The sequence below is a fragment of the Haemaphysalis longicornis genome, unplaced genomic scaffold (assembly GCF_048455015.1).
Source record: "Haemaphysalis longicornis isolate Haplotype H1 unplaced genomic scaffold, Haemaphysalis longicornis Haplotype H1 scaffold_2, whole genome shotgun sequence".
NCBI classification, from domain to species: Eukaryota; Metazoa; Arthropoda; class Arachnida; order Ixodida; family Ixodidae; genus Haemaphysalis; species Haemaphysalis longicornis.
The window spans coordinates 282571183-282585612 of record NW_027526295.1 but is presented as its reverse complement, the minus strand read 5'-3'; the positions used below and the strand labels follow the sequence as shown (position 1 = coordinate 282585612).

Here is a 14430-nt window from a genome sequence, read left to right as displayed (position 1 = left end):
GCAATATAGCCCGGGAGGTGATCCCACAGCTTAATTGCATGGTGGAAAAGGAGTCGTTCATCGAGGATCCACGGCCGTTATTGAAAGCAATGGCGTTTGAATTGTTAATGCAAAAAGAAGTTCTGTTTTAGCGGCATTGCCTGATTTTTGCCAGTAGCTGCCAGATAATAAAAGCGGTAATTCCCGGTTTAAAAAGTCGCTGTTTGAAGTGTCAACAAGTTGGCATGGTTTAGCGGGGAATAAATACCAGTAGCAGCATCCCAGAACAAAAAAGCAATTGAAGCCAGTTTCACGCCTGTGAAATCTGCTGAATCAGTAGAGCTGTCTTGGGCACGCTGTGGGCCACCTCCCGCAGAAGCGAGGGTCGCTCACAACTACACTCGCCGCGGAATGTGCGTACCACGATGTAAAATATACTATTGGGTGAGGGCACAGCTTGTAAAACAAGCGCTTACTCGTAGTTCTAATAAAGTCGCCAAAGATACGCTGCTGATGATTATGATGATGATGATGATTAGTGGCTCTCCCTTTGAACCGGGACGTCAGTTGTCATTAAGTGACTTGTCTTTTTTATTCCACTTACTTACTGGGGGGAGGCAAACCTAATAGATTTGCCTCCCCCCAGCTTCCCCACCCCTGTTTTGAACTCCCATCGCTTTCTCCAGCCCCCCATTTTCCTCCCCCTGCTGTTCTAAATTCTAATCCTTATGATTACTCCCCCTGACAGACCTGACAGACTCCTGCGTACCCATGTCTTCCCTACTTTATCTCCACCACCATTCCAGCCGCTTCCCCGTCACCTCTATGGCCATGACGTCGAGGTTCCCCCTCTCCCGAAATCCCAAAGCCCCGATAACGTGTTTCCCCATCGCGCCGCGGCGGTCGTACCTCTGTGTAGCCCCCGACAATATGGTCTATGATTTCCCGATCTCTAGCGCAGCACACACATGTTTCATCCTGCCGCCTGTCGATGCCCGTGTATGCCCGGGTTCTCTACCACCCTCTGATTAGTAGTAGTATAAACGTTTATTTGCCAGAAAAACAAATGTCCGAAGGTCAATCTTAGTACGATAACCCCTTTCCAGATTCCCCTTACCACCTGGTATTTGCTGTAGCCCTAATGTGATCTATGCTTTATTGTAGCCACGTTCCGTCTTCCTTTAGTCTGAAAGTACACCATATGCGCATGCGTGCAGTCTTCGCCGTCATTAAGCCATTCTCCTAAACATTTACTCTTTTACCCGTGGTATTTCTACTTGTTGCACTGATACTGTTTTGCGCTCCGTGTCGTCTTTAAAGACCAGGAACCTCGATTTTTCTCTGCTAAGGGCTAGCCCTAGGTGCGTCGCTCCTTCACCGCATATATCCATCAAGTCCTGCATACCTATCCAGTTGTCCGCCTTCAACAATGTCATCTCTGTAATTATCATGGAACCCACTGTTCAACCACCGCCCCGTTTTTTTATGTTTGATAAGTCGAATCCCAGCGTATTGCCCTCTAGCTTTCTCTCTAACACCTCCATGTAGAGCATGAACAGCAGTGGAGAGAGAGGACATTCTTGCTGCGAACCCTTGTACGTGTATATAGACCTATTGTTTGTTACCGTCTCCCGCACTGTTTGCACTTGGTTTTCCCGGTATAGTTCTCTGAGTAAGTTAATAAATTCTGCCCACCTCCTTCCTACTCCAGGATAATCCATAGCCGCTCCCTGTCTACGTTATCTTATGCCGCTTTAATGTCCGGAAAGGCTAACCACAAAGGTCCGTTTTTCATCTTCGCCACCTCTATGCATTGGCTTACTCCAAATAGGTTTTCAACTAGTGTTCTGTCCTTTCGAAACTCATTTTGAAGTTCCCCCAGTATCCTATTTTCTTCTACCTAGTGCTCTAGCTAAAATGTCCCTGCCTGCATTCCTCACCTGTACACCACTGACGTGATGATGACTGGCCTGTGCGAGCCAGGTTTAGTATTGTCTCCTGTACCCTTGTACATTTAGTTCATCCTGCTCGCTTGCCACGTTTCGATTACCGGACGCGCCGGCCGCTTTTCTGATGGAGTCGAAAAGCAAAAACGCCAGTGTGTACGAGATTTAGGCGCACGTTAGAGATCCCTACGTGGCCAAAATTAATCCGGATTACTCCACTACGGCGCACCTCATCTTTTGCGTTGCGTCGCCGCGTTAAACCCAACAATCAATCAAATTAATCAAAATCGTTTGCCACGAGTCCGGTATTGCCTTTTTTTCGGTCCCTGTGCTGATGGCTTGTAATAGATTTCGCTTACTCTTTGGCCCTAATCGGTTGATCAACTCCATCAGTATTCCCTCCGTGCCTACCGCCGTATTTTGAGGGACCTTTTCCTTTGCTTTTTTCCGCTAGAGTTGTCCCCATCTATCTCCAGACACTACGGCCTCCCCGCCGTGATATCTCTGGACGTTGCTTGCCCGCTTCACCCACCTTACAGAATTTCACCATAACTTCATGAAAGCATGACAATGTTCGCTTTCCTTTGAGCATCTGCCCCTGTTCGTTTTCTATAGTGCCACTTTCTGTGGGTCCTGTGCGTTTCCATAATGCCCGCACAAGGTTCAAAACTTTTTCAGCGCGTCTCTACCCTTCCCTCATGTTTGCACCACACATCACTTGCTGTCACCCTTTCTCTTCGTCAGCGCCAACTGTTGCACTTCCTCTGTTTTTGCTTATATTGCTCCCATTTTACTTCCATGTCGTCCTGCTGCCTCCCTGCCCTTTTGGCCTGCCTGTGCGCTCTAGACGCCTGTTTACGCCTCTCTATAGCCTCCTTGATTTCTGCATTACACGAACTACTTGGCGTTTTTTTTTCCTTTGCGTTGATTTTGCATTCGTGCCTTTAGTATTTCTGACTGCATAGTATTGATGAGCCGGTCATATTCCCACACTTCTCCAGTAGTTGTTCTCTAGCTAGTAACTTCTTTACTTTTGACTATAGCCCCAAATTGTTTACTGCTTAACTTTGTGTACTGCCCCAGTCAGTCCATTTTCGCGCTCCGTAGTTTCTTAAACATCAGGCGTATACGCTTGGGGTGAATGCCAGACTGTGACCCCCTTCCTAATTTGCGCTCATTCGATCCGACCATTCATAAATTCTCTCCGAGAGAAGGCAGCAGTCAATACTCGAATGTCTCCTCCCACACTGCCAGGAGGTTCGATCCTCGCATTTTTGCTTCCTATTTGCTATGATTTGGGTCTGGTCCTCATGCATATCTAGCATTATATTTCCGTTGAAGTCTGTGTACCCATCTAGATATTTAATGTGAGCGTTCATTTCCCTAACAATAGTTTGAAATCCTGAAATAGTTTCAAATCGTTTCAAATCCTTGATGTCCTTTTTTAGACACGCCACTAGTTTTTCATTTTGTTCTTTACTCTCCTTACCCGCCCACAGTTACGATACTCCTTAAGACACCTCCCTAGCCCCAACCATCCCTTTCACCCACACATGTACTTTACAGTCTTCTTTCACTCTTCTCGAGTTAGTCCCCCTGCCGTATAAGCATCACCACTCCTCCGCATTTTCTTCACACAGCCCTCCTATTGAAACCTTCCCATACATGCCCTCCGATTACCGGAGGTTTTTCCAGGCCCCGTAGGCATACCTCGGCAAAACTGGGCGACACTCACTCGCACTCACACAGAAAAATACATTTTCCCTCACGCACTCACTCGCACTAGCGCTCACTACGCGCCATACACCGCTCGCCCCCAATCGTCGTGACCCCTCGCACTCACTCGCGCTCACGCTCAGCACTCTTCACCACCACACGCACTCACTCGCGCTCGCCATTCGCCGTCACCACTCGCACTTACTCGCACTCGCGCTCACCACTCGTCGACTGGCCTCGCACGCGAGTGTGTGCAGCAGACCCTCCTGTTAAACAAGGCATACCCACTTACGAAGATTGGCCAAGATTTGCAAAAAAAAACATAGAAAAGCTCCAGCGTTCGCGGTAATTGTGGCAAGACTTGCTGGGAACGAGAAAGACACGTCATAGCGTACGCCTTCCAAGGTGATGTCCAATGATTATACCTTTAAAATGATGGACGCTCACACTTAAAGCAACAATGGAGGAAATGTCGTTGAGGCAGCGAAGAAGAAACCATTCGGCTGCAATCGTAGACTTAACCCATCGTGATGATCGTGAAGGTTGCGTACAGCTTCGATACCTTCGATTTCTACATTTTATTGTGATCTTACTTAACATTTTTGAAGAAACTGGGACGGCCGTTGAAAACCAACTTTTTCACACACTTCTACAAGAGCTGAACAGTATACAGTGGCCTATAACCACAAAAATATCTTGCAAGTAACCAAACATCCACCCAGTAACCAGTGCGCCACCCACTAGCCAGCAGACCGCAAGTAACCTTTGTTATTCGAAACAGACAGACAGACAGACAGACAGACAGACAGACAGACAGACAGACAGACACAAAAATTTCTGCGTTTACCTAACCAAGAAAGATCCATTTTTTAAAGGCTCCTGTGTTGCCTTTAACTTCAACTTGCTCATCGATAAACGAAGGCGCAGGCGATGTTTGTGTTTTGGCATCGAATAGTTCATCGCTGCGAACCTATTGGACGTTAAAACATCAGGGTACAGCGGTAAAGGGGAACCAAAGCAATAAATCGCCTGACACAGGGGAGAGACGTGAATCATACAACCGCATTATCGCGCCCGTGTTGTTTTCTCGAGGGAACAAGCGGAGAAATTATGTGTATTCCGAGACAGCCTTCATATTTATGAGCCGTATTAGTAATGTGGTCCAGTGGCTCCTTCTGCTGGCGGTAGTCTCTCGCGATTCCGCGTGCGGCCAGCCTGCACAACTGGCATCAGATGGTCTGATATCGACGCACAGGTGTTTCGTGATGACGGTTCATATTGTGGCGTGGAGTTGAAGTTGAAGTAGAAGTTGGGTTTTATCCAGACAGAAGTATCGTGAGGTACTGAGGCATAAAGCAGATGTACTCTGCCTGACGGCGGCCTACTACCCTTACCGTCGGCGTTGCGCAGCATTAAGGATGAGAGAAAAAAAAAGAAAAGAAAGGAAAAGGAGAAATGCCAACAGGAATAACGTTTTACAAAGAATTTAAAAAGCCACCATCAGCATTGGTGGTGCAAAAAAAAAAAGGAAGAAGAAAAAGAACAATGAAAGATGCCAGCGGAAGGAACGTTATGCAATGACTAAAAAAAGCCAACATAGAGAAGATCAAGCGTAATACAGCAGCAGGAAGCTCAACACATAGCGCATAAATTGTTTCCATAAAAAAACAGTGCACCTTTCAACACAACTTAAGTGAGAAAATGTTGCTTCATAGTTCATTTAAGCCTGAACAGCGAGTTCACGAGAAGAATTATGTCGAAGATGACCGGGTTTCTATTAAGAAAACAGAGTACTATATCCTTTAGTTTTTGTGCCCATAGTTTTTTTTTCTAATGGATGGGGCCGAAGATTGTAACAGGTGTTAACTGGAGTGCAGAGATCAAGAAACAGTTTGTCGCTGTTCATTTCGCAGCGGAATTCCTTAAGCTCAAACAACTGAGTTACTTTGACATTGACGCTGACTTACAACCGATTCGAGTGACGTGAGCTGAGAAGAATTTTTATGCGTCGAAACAGCCTGCCTAAGTTTTTTATGGTTGTGGTACCCCAAATAATGAAGGGGTGACTGCACAAGAGCATGGCATAATTGACACATCAACCACGTAGGACACAGACACTTGATTTTGAATAACATTCCTACAAATCGCAACATACTTGCGTAAACTTTATTTACATGACATGTCCAATTTAAATTTTCACTGAAGAGAATGCCCAAAGATTTGTATGTGAAAACATCTTCGAAAGCGGATTTAAGAAATTCTAAGGATATACTGTAATTGCCAGGTTTGTTTTTCGGCTTAAAAACAACAAATTTGGTCTTATTAACATTCACTGAAGATGATTGCAGATTAGCCAACTTGACCATTCGCCGAGCCAAGTATTAACTGACGACTCAACTTTGTGGAAGCATCTTCCAGAAAAAAAAAGCACTCGTATCGTCCGCATACAACGTAATATTTGGAGTCAAAGGTGTATACATACAATGTCATTTATATTTATATCAAAGCAACAACACCATCCTGGTTGCAGAACCATGACTCTTTAAAAAGAGAACGTCAAAGTTGTACCGGAGAGATTGAAAAAATTTTCAAGCTCGAACACTTTCGGTTTCGTGCTTGTGACGTTAACGTTAAAAACTTACAAGTTGTCTTTCATTTCAAGGTTCAAAGATCTAGGAGAGCGGATAAACGCTTCGGCATCGTAATAATCAGATATGTACGAGGGTCATTCATAGAAAACTATAGAAGACGGCGATGCACAGGGCTACTTTTCAGCGAATCGTATCGAGGTCCGCTTCACACTCGATACGAATGGCACGTTGACCATCAGCCTTTTGCGCAAGCAGTTTGCCATTATGCCGCCACGCGTGTTCATACGGCTCTTCGGCGCCCCTTTGCTTCGTCATCCATAGCGGTTTCTTGTTCTGGGCCGTCAGTTTTTCAAGAAAGTAAACATCAGACTTGGAAGCCCTTTTGTTGCATTGTTGTGCCATCCATTGATCATTAGTCGTGCGCGATGCAAAACCAACGAGCACAGCCGGCATCTGGTCTCGTTTTGGTGGCAACCTATGAAGGCCTTCGATGTCAGAGTCAGTCACCTGAGCAAGATTCATATCAATGGCCAGAGCCTTTATTTCACTCATCAAATTTTCATTTGGTGTTTGTGACAGCCGATGAATCACGATGTTCTGACGGCTACTCTATTGCTATACACTGTTGAATTGCTGATGCAGCTTCAGCACTTCAAAGCGAAGGTTACCCGATTCGATTTCCTGTATTTTGGCCTTTAGCATAGCAACCTCGGTGGACGGCTCTTGCATTACTTTCAGCAGGTCATTTCTGCATTTGCATCAGGGTTTAAACTTTACTTCCTATCTCTGGAAGATCTACGAGCTTCTTGTTTATTCTTCTTCTTGTGTATCCCGCTCTCAAATGTTTTTTCGTGGTCACGTTTCTGCTTTTGAACACCACCACCGTCCCTGTTTTCCAAGACAAGGCACACATGACATGTCCAGTTTTTCTTTGTGTTAGAAAGGCCCGAGCCGAGCCGATATTGTACGCCCAGTTACACTTGGAACATACCGGGTATGAGCCCTTTTTAGGAAGGGGCTCGTTGTAAACAATGCAAACGTCAGGCGTAGGCATACCAAAACGGGCATAGGAACATGGCAGCAACAGCAATGGCACAGCAATGGCAACATCGGCGGCGGCGGCGGCGATGAGACCATAAAACTGGCCGTGGCTCAGCTAACCTTGGGTATGCAAAGCAAAAGCTTGGCTTAGTCTGTTCGAGCTTTGGTTTTGCTTGGTTAACCTTTGATGTAGCCGTATTGTCGACCACAGCTCCACGCCGTTCGGTCCCGTGCAACGCTCACAGGAGGAGGCCCGCCTCGCTTTCATTCGCGGCGCAAGATGAGTCACGTAGCCCGAGACGACCCAGCGGCGCATGTGTGGGAGGCGGTGGCATTGGTAAGCTGTCGATCAGCTGAGTGCCCGCAACGGCGCGCCGCTCAGCTGATCAGCTGCGCATAACGGCTGAAAACGGGGCCTTCTGCGCAGCGCTGGAAGCGGGCCCGGTGAATCAGGCGGTGCGCTTCGACGGGTGTGTTGCAGGGGGTGTGTCTGCGGTTTAAAGGTGAATTTGCGCATTCGCGGCGAAAACGCTGGAATAAACTAGTAAAGCGTTGCTTGAAAAGGCAAGTGAAACCTAAACTAACCTGCAAAATTTGAAACACGTTGTTTTTGCTGGATCGCTGCTTCTCGCCACCACCGCCATGCACGTACGTCCGGTCTGCCCGGGCCTGGGGCATTTATGCCGCGTCGGTGACGTCCTTTGCAGGTGGGCGTATAGTCCAATCGTCGATGTGCCGGGCGTCGTAGGTATAGTGCTCGGTGCCGCCTCGATGAAAGGACTTGCTTCACCCGGTACTGCAAAATTTGAAACGCGTTGTTATTGCCGGACAGCTGCGTCTAGCCACCGCCGCTGTGCGAATGCGTCCGGTGTGTCCGAGCCTGCCTTTTATGCCGCGTCGGTGACGTACTTTGGTGTCTATGTCTCTCGACCGCAAAATTTCACCCTGTTAAAATAATTTGCAGACTAACTGGGCAAACTGTAGGCATACCTATGTGTTTCGAAAGACAGTTCCGAAAGACGACATGGTTTCAAAGTAGCGTCATTACAAACTTGTACTATCTTCATTCCCCGTATGAATTTTTCTTCTGTTAGTGTGTTTTCGTGAAAGCGTGCCATGGCTTTCCTCTTTAGCCGTGTTGGCTGCACTTGGGTGGACAATTATTTTTCCTTTGCGAAAATTCGCTCCACTGTCAAGGGTCGCCGTGAAATATTAAACGACCGAGAAAAAAAAGGCAATAAGCGCGTAAAGTTTTTCGTTCAATCGCCTTTTATATCAACTTATGAATGCCATGAAAACCATGTTTGTATAAACTCCCTTGCTGAGCACAACAAGGTTAAGGAGCTTTTTTTTTTGTTTTCTTTTACCTCAGAAAGCTACGATATGCCGTGCATGAAAAAAAAAAAAAAGGAAACAGAGCAGCTAGACGGACCAGAAAGAAAGCTGCGACAGCCTCCTATTTCTTAAGCCTTGTCGTGAATTTCGCTGCGGTGCCTCGGCTGTCGCAACATTTTAGCTGAAGCGCCGTAGTTTCCCAGCCGCTGACGTGCAAACCTAATAAATACATAAGCCAGTGAGGCGTAACGGCACCACTGGCCGGGGACATTTCTTCTCCCTTTTCTGTTTATCCACCGCACAAGTAGCAGCGCCATCACACGTGCAATGCAGGAAGCCCTCACGGCTACATAGAGGAAAGCGCCAAGTCGGTTACGAAGAAGCGGTGCCCAAAAAGCACACTAAAAAATAGCCGGGCAGAGTAACGGCTGCCGAGCGGATTCGGAACATTCGCCCGGGAACCTTTTAGGAATTGAACGTACCGACCAAAGACCCTTCCATCCCACGGCGAACATTTATAGACGCCGAAAGGTGGGAAAGTTATGGAGCGCTCCCGGAGAGAACGGGGGCATCGGCGCTCTCCGCGTCCTGAAAGGCAGAAGAAACGTCCCGCGAAGACTATAAAGAAATAAGACCGTCGAGTCTCGGGGGAGGAATGCCAAGAGAAACAAAAGGGACGCACTGCAGCCATGTCGTCTGTGTGTGTACGTGTGTGTGCGTATTTCCCTGTATACGTCTGTGCGTGTTAGTGCGTCGTCGACTCTCCTTCATCGCTGCTCGGATATGTTCCTGTTGCGTGCATTTTTTTTCTCGCCCTGAATGTTTTCAGCTCGTTTCTGACTTTACTCCTTCTTTCTGGTCACCATAGGCTGGCTCGGGAAGCAGCGGGAGTAATGTTGCGACAGGCCGTCCAGACTGCCGGCAGTGGCGCAACAACTTGCCTTCGGATTGGGCTGAATTCCTCGGGAGGCTCAACTTCATCTCCGGATATTCTGCAGCTGTAGCCGGGGACCAACAAGTGACTAGGAGGGAGGCCGACAGTAACAATCCCAGCAGGCCTGCCTTTATTTCATATCAAAATCCCGCGCTAAACTTTCTCAGATGCTTCTACCGTTAGGAGGCTGCCCAATCAACTATTGTATATATTTTTGGTACTGACACCCGGTCTACGTGGTAGTTTTAGTGGATCAGGGTCTCTTGGTGAGGAATAATCTGGTTGATGGTCGCTTCAGCGAACAACTTGAAAACATCGCGTTTTTATCATACTTTTCTGGACGTTTGCTCAGCTGTGTTCACAAGAAACTATCTTCCCTGGCATAGAGGCCCGAACAAGTGATTCGTTCACTTTTGGTTTGGTTTGTTGATCTCGAGCATTTTGTGTTTGCGTCTGTCTGTTTTCAAGGAAAAAAATGAAGGAAGCCCACACCAACGCGTAATACTTGGCTAGCGAAGCTGTGCGCAACCTTCCCAACCATCACGACGGTTTAAGTCCACGATTTAAACCAAGTTGCTTCTTCTTAGCTGCCGCAATGACGTTTACTCCATCATTGTTGCTATAAGTGTGAGCTTCTTTCATTTGTTTTAATTAATGATTATTGGATGTCACCTTGGATGGGCGTATGCTATGACGGGTCTTTCGCGTTCCAAGCGAGTACGGCGAACCCTGCAGTTTTTATTCTTTTTATTTTTTTTGGGGGGGGGGTGGCTATCTTGCCAATCTCCCTAACTGGGTATGCTTGTCTTGACAAACATGTGCCGGGGACGCTGGGTGGTCGTCGTTAGGCGCGCCCAGACGAGTGCTCGGCCTTTTCTTGGTTTTGTTAACTGCCGAGCGATTTCCCCAAGGTCCGCGCTCACGCACGCGCGCTAGGAAATTTGTCGGTACTTTTAACTGAGGACACGAAAAATTACGATTTGCTAAACAGCTTCCTTGTTAAAAAAGCATCCAGTCGTATTCTAGTTTTTATATTATTTCTCCGGGAGTTTAAGCTACATCAAGTGCTCTGTCGATCCCTTCCGTGTCTTTGTCTGTCTGGGGCATCGCGGTTCACTGTGATGTGAGAGCTATTATCGCTCACTTGGCTGACCTTCTTGCTTGCGTTGCAGCAACCCGTAGCCTCCCCTGCTTCAAATATGTCACTAACGAAATATAGGCGTCCGTCTCATCCACCAATCGTAAGTCACAACTCGCTGTCTGCTCAAAAGCGAGAGGTTTTTTTCTTCAGCAGCACGCTGGAGGAGGACAAAGAGGCGAAACAAAATGTATATGGAAATATAGGGCGCAGCACGCACATCCGGCGCATGAAAACGGAAGCATGACAGTGACCTGCAATTATATTTAACAAAAATGAGGTTCAGATTTTGGACCGAATAATGTCACTGTTCGTGTGCGCCATGCGTACGTTTTCCCCCTATTTCCACGGTTTTTCCTACCCTTGAGATGTAATGTTTACTAAACTCCTCTTTCCGTGCATTTCCAGCCATCCCGCAACATAGAGCTGATGGTTGCCTAGGTGCAGTAGTTGATAAACTCAATGAACGTAATGACACACAATTTCTGACATCCTGTTCTCCTCACCCTCCTCCTGGTTTGCGCCCTTCCCACCCCATTCAACGCCCTTTTCCGCTTTTCTACAAATTTTAACTGCCGAACTGCAAGGTACCTGTTGTTTGTAGCAACGAGCTCTCTTTAACGAAACGAAATTAATTTCCCATTTTGTATAAAGAAGCACTCTCGAAAATTGACAGACGGAAAGGAAGAGCTAAATTACATGCACACACGACCTCACACAAACATGCACGCGCGAACAAACATAAATCAGTAAATGACACTCGCTCACCCGCCGGTTTGGCAGAGTCGCTTAGGCGTTGGCCTGCTGAGCGCGAAGGCGAGGGTTTGATCAGGACCGCGAAGGTCGCTTTTCCAGTAGAGGCACAAAATGAGGACACCCATGTGCAAATATTTCGGCACAAGTTAGACAGCCCGAGTTTGTCAAAAAAAAAAATTAGAGCTGTTCCACTCAGTGCGAAATCGGGTGGAAATGCAGAGCCGTTATTCGCCATAATGGGCTGTAGCGCCGTTATCCGCGCACTGCTACCACCCAATGCAAATCAAATTTCCCGCCTTCGCAGTGCTCGCGCGCCCCCTGCCTGAAACTGTGCCAACGAGAGTTCTGTTCTTTTTGTGCTTGCACGTGCTTAGAGGCGCCAACAGCCGGGAAGACGTCATGGCCGCGTCACGATGACGCCTTCCTTACATGGGACGGCTAATCGTTCTGCAGGCATTTTTAATAAAGTTGCTTCGCTCGCTCGCTCGCTGGCACGTGCTGGCGTTGCACTGCAACTTTTTTTCGGTTCATCGTAAAAACCAATCCAAAGAGCGTTCCTAACTATATGAACGCGAGCGCTGCCCGTTAATTACGACTATTTGGCCTCAAACATACCTACAGTTTTCTCTGCGCTAAACAACAGAGAGATGTATGACAAGCGCCAGCAGTTCACGATTTTCGAACACTTATGGCCATACAAACCGCTTGGCTTTCGAAGCCTCTGTGGAACGCCGCGACGACAGCCGCTACGACCGAACGCCGGGATGCTCTACTTGGGTCTAGCGAGCGAGCTACAACGAGAAGGTGAGCCCCTCAAGTTCTCTGCACTTAATTGGTCCGTAGTCCCCTACCACCGCGTGCCCCGTACCAAAGGTGTAGCTTTGACACGCAAAACCTTCTCATTTGAAAACAGAGCTTGCTTGCAAGTGTCGTGCCGCTTAAGTTGAATGACACTTTGTATTTCATATTCGCTAACAAGCATCAGCTTTGCGGAACGCGCTCAAGAAAAAGTTTGTCGGTTTAATAAGAGGTTTTGTACCTAGTTTGACCATACGCCCCCAAACAAGGGCTCACCTGGTGAATTTTTCAGCATACATCCACACACGTTATTATAATTCCTTTGCGCAGTATTGTTGTTAAATACAAGACAGGACATTCCAGAATCGTCTTCCTTTTTATCATTATATACCAATGCGGACCGTCCGATCAATATCTTAGTATCAAACTCGAAATAGTTTTAATATTCCTACATTTATTTTGTCTTTCTAAAGAATGACAAAATAAACATCTTTTTAAGTGAACATGCAGCGTAATCATAATTGATGATATTCTCGTCACACCGTAACTAGTACCATGCGTGTCTTTAGTTTTGCAGATGGATCTTCTCACATGCGCAATGTGTTGGTATGAATTAATAAGCGCACAGCCAAATCAAACAAATAAATAAGTAAATAAAAGACTCATAATTGATAACTCTGTTTAGACATTCTTCTTCATCGCCCGCCTTATCTCGGAGTCTTTAGTGAGCAGTGAACGCTTGGCAAGGGTCATGGCGAACTTTGACCACTGTCTGCGCGTGCGTCTCCGGTCTGGTCATAGCCGACATCGGAACATGGTTGCAGCGCCAGAAGGTCCGCGTCACCGCCAGACGCGCATCGATCCTCAGATCGGTCAGCCCCGTGTCATTCGCCCGAGAAGCATGTGTGGCAACAGGAGCAGACCTAACGCGCTTCGCCGCGCAGACATTCCGGCGAGCGGGCGTCAAGCCTGGCTTGCATTTACTCCCCTCACTCCTCAAACTTGCTTCTTGCTGCGCTACTTCACTGTCATCTTGCAACTGGAAACTTCAAGAGTTGCGGTGTACCGAACTAACAAGCTGCCGCGCTAGCCCACGACAATCCACGAACGAGTCGAAAGGCTGGCGCGGCTATTCGCTACTCGACCACGTATTTCTCTGTCCTCGCCGTTTTCTTGCTTTCTGTCTTACTTTCCCTGCGCCAGACTTTGTACTGGAAGCCTCAAAGGACATTCGATCCTCTTATTGACACGTCTACGCAGGAGGTCGAAGGCGACGCGCTTATGGAGAGCACCCTTGCCTCGTGAATATGCTTACTAGGGCGGGCATATTCTTGCGCATTATGAATACCATATCGAGCGGATAGGCATTTTGTTCCGCCATGCATACTTCTCGCTACAAACGCAGACAAACACGGCCTTTAGAAGACAGGTCCAGGGGATCCCCGAGTGGAGTTAGTTTAGGGGAAAATGGAACTTTCGTTTTTACCTGAAATGCAGCCCTACGGCTACAAATGGAAGCTATACAGCTTTCTAAAAAGCATCGCAGTTAAAAACGGCTGTAGTGCTATTCACGGGCTGCTTCGAAGCATGCGTGCGTTTGTAATTGCTGTACGATAGGAACACGATTTACACATTTTGGAATAGGAGTAGAAACAAAAATAACCAAGAAACAAGATATTCGCCCATTTTGTATATTCGGAGCTTTTCATGGCGGAACGAGCTCCAGCTGGGAAGTATTTTGTTTAAAATACTGCTTAAAATACTGTTAAGTTTAAAGTTTAAAATACTGTCAAATTACGAGTTTTCGCTCCTATTTATTACGTTTTCTTTATTACCCGCGAGCATTTTTCCGAGTTTCTTAGGTTTATTCGGAAATCCTGCGACTCTAGCTATTAAGGGCATTAGGGCTGCCTGAAGTTCATTGCTTGCGGAGGCATTGACGAACCAGAAACAACCCTTTGAAATACGCTGACGTTATGACAAACCGAGTTTCGTCAAAGCTGCAAAGGACAAGGACCTCAAAGCAGCCACGCTCCCCGAGCTCGCGCTCTCGACCTTACGCCTTTTCTATTCACGCCAGGGCAGGCATTAGAGCACTTATGCCTTTACTTTACGCAAGGATTTTCGAGCTTCATCGACCGGTTCCACATCGGCCTTTTAAAAGCCCTCTATTGTCTTTGACTTCTAAATCTCATA

At 47.1% G+C, this 14430-nt stretch overlaps 1 long non-coding RNA gene across 1 annotated transcript in view; it reads right to left on the bottom strand.

The window, feature by feature from the left end:
- Window positions 1–14430, bottom strand: part of LOC144167810 (uncharacterized) — a 57621-nt gene that overhangs the window by 14941 nt on the left and 28250 nt on the right. The window contains exon 2 of the long non-coding RNA XR_013322127.1: window positions 7859–8069. This is a non-coding gene — a long non-coding RNA (uncharacterized LOC144167810). The remainder of the gene's footprint in view (window positions 1–7858; window positions 8070–14430) is intronic.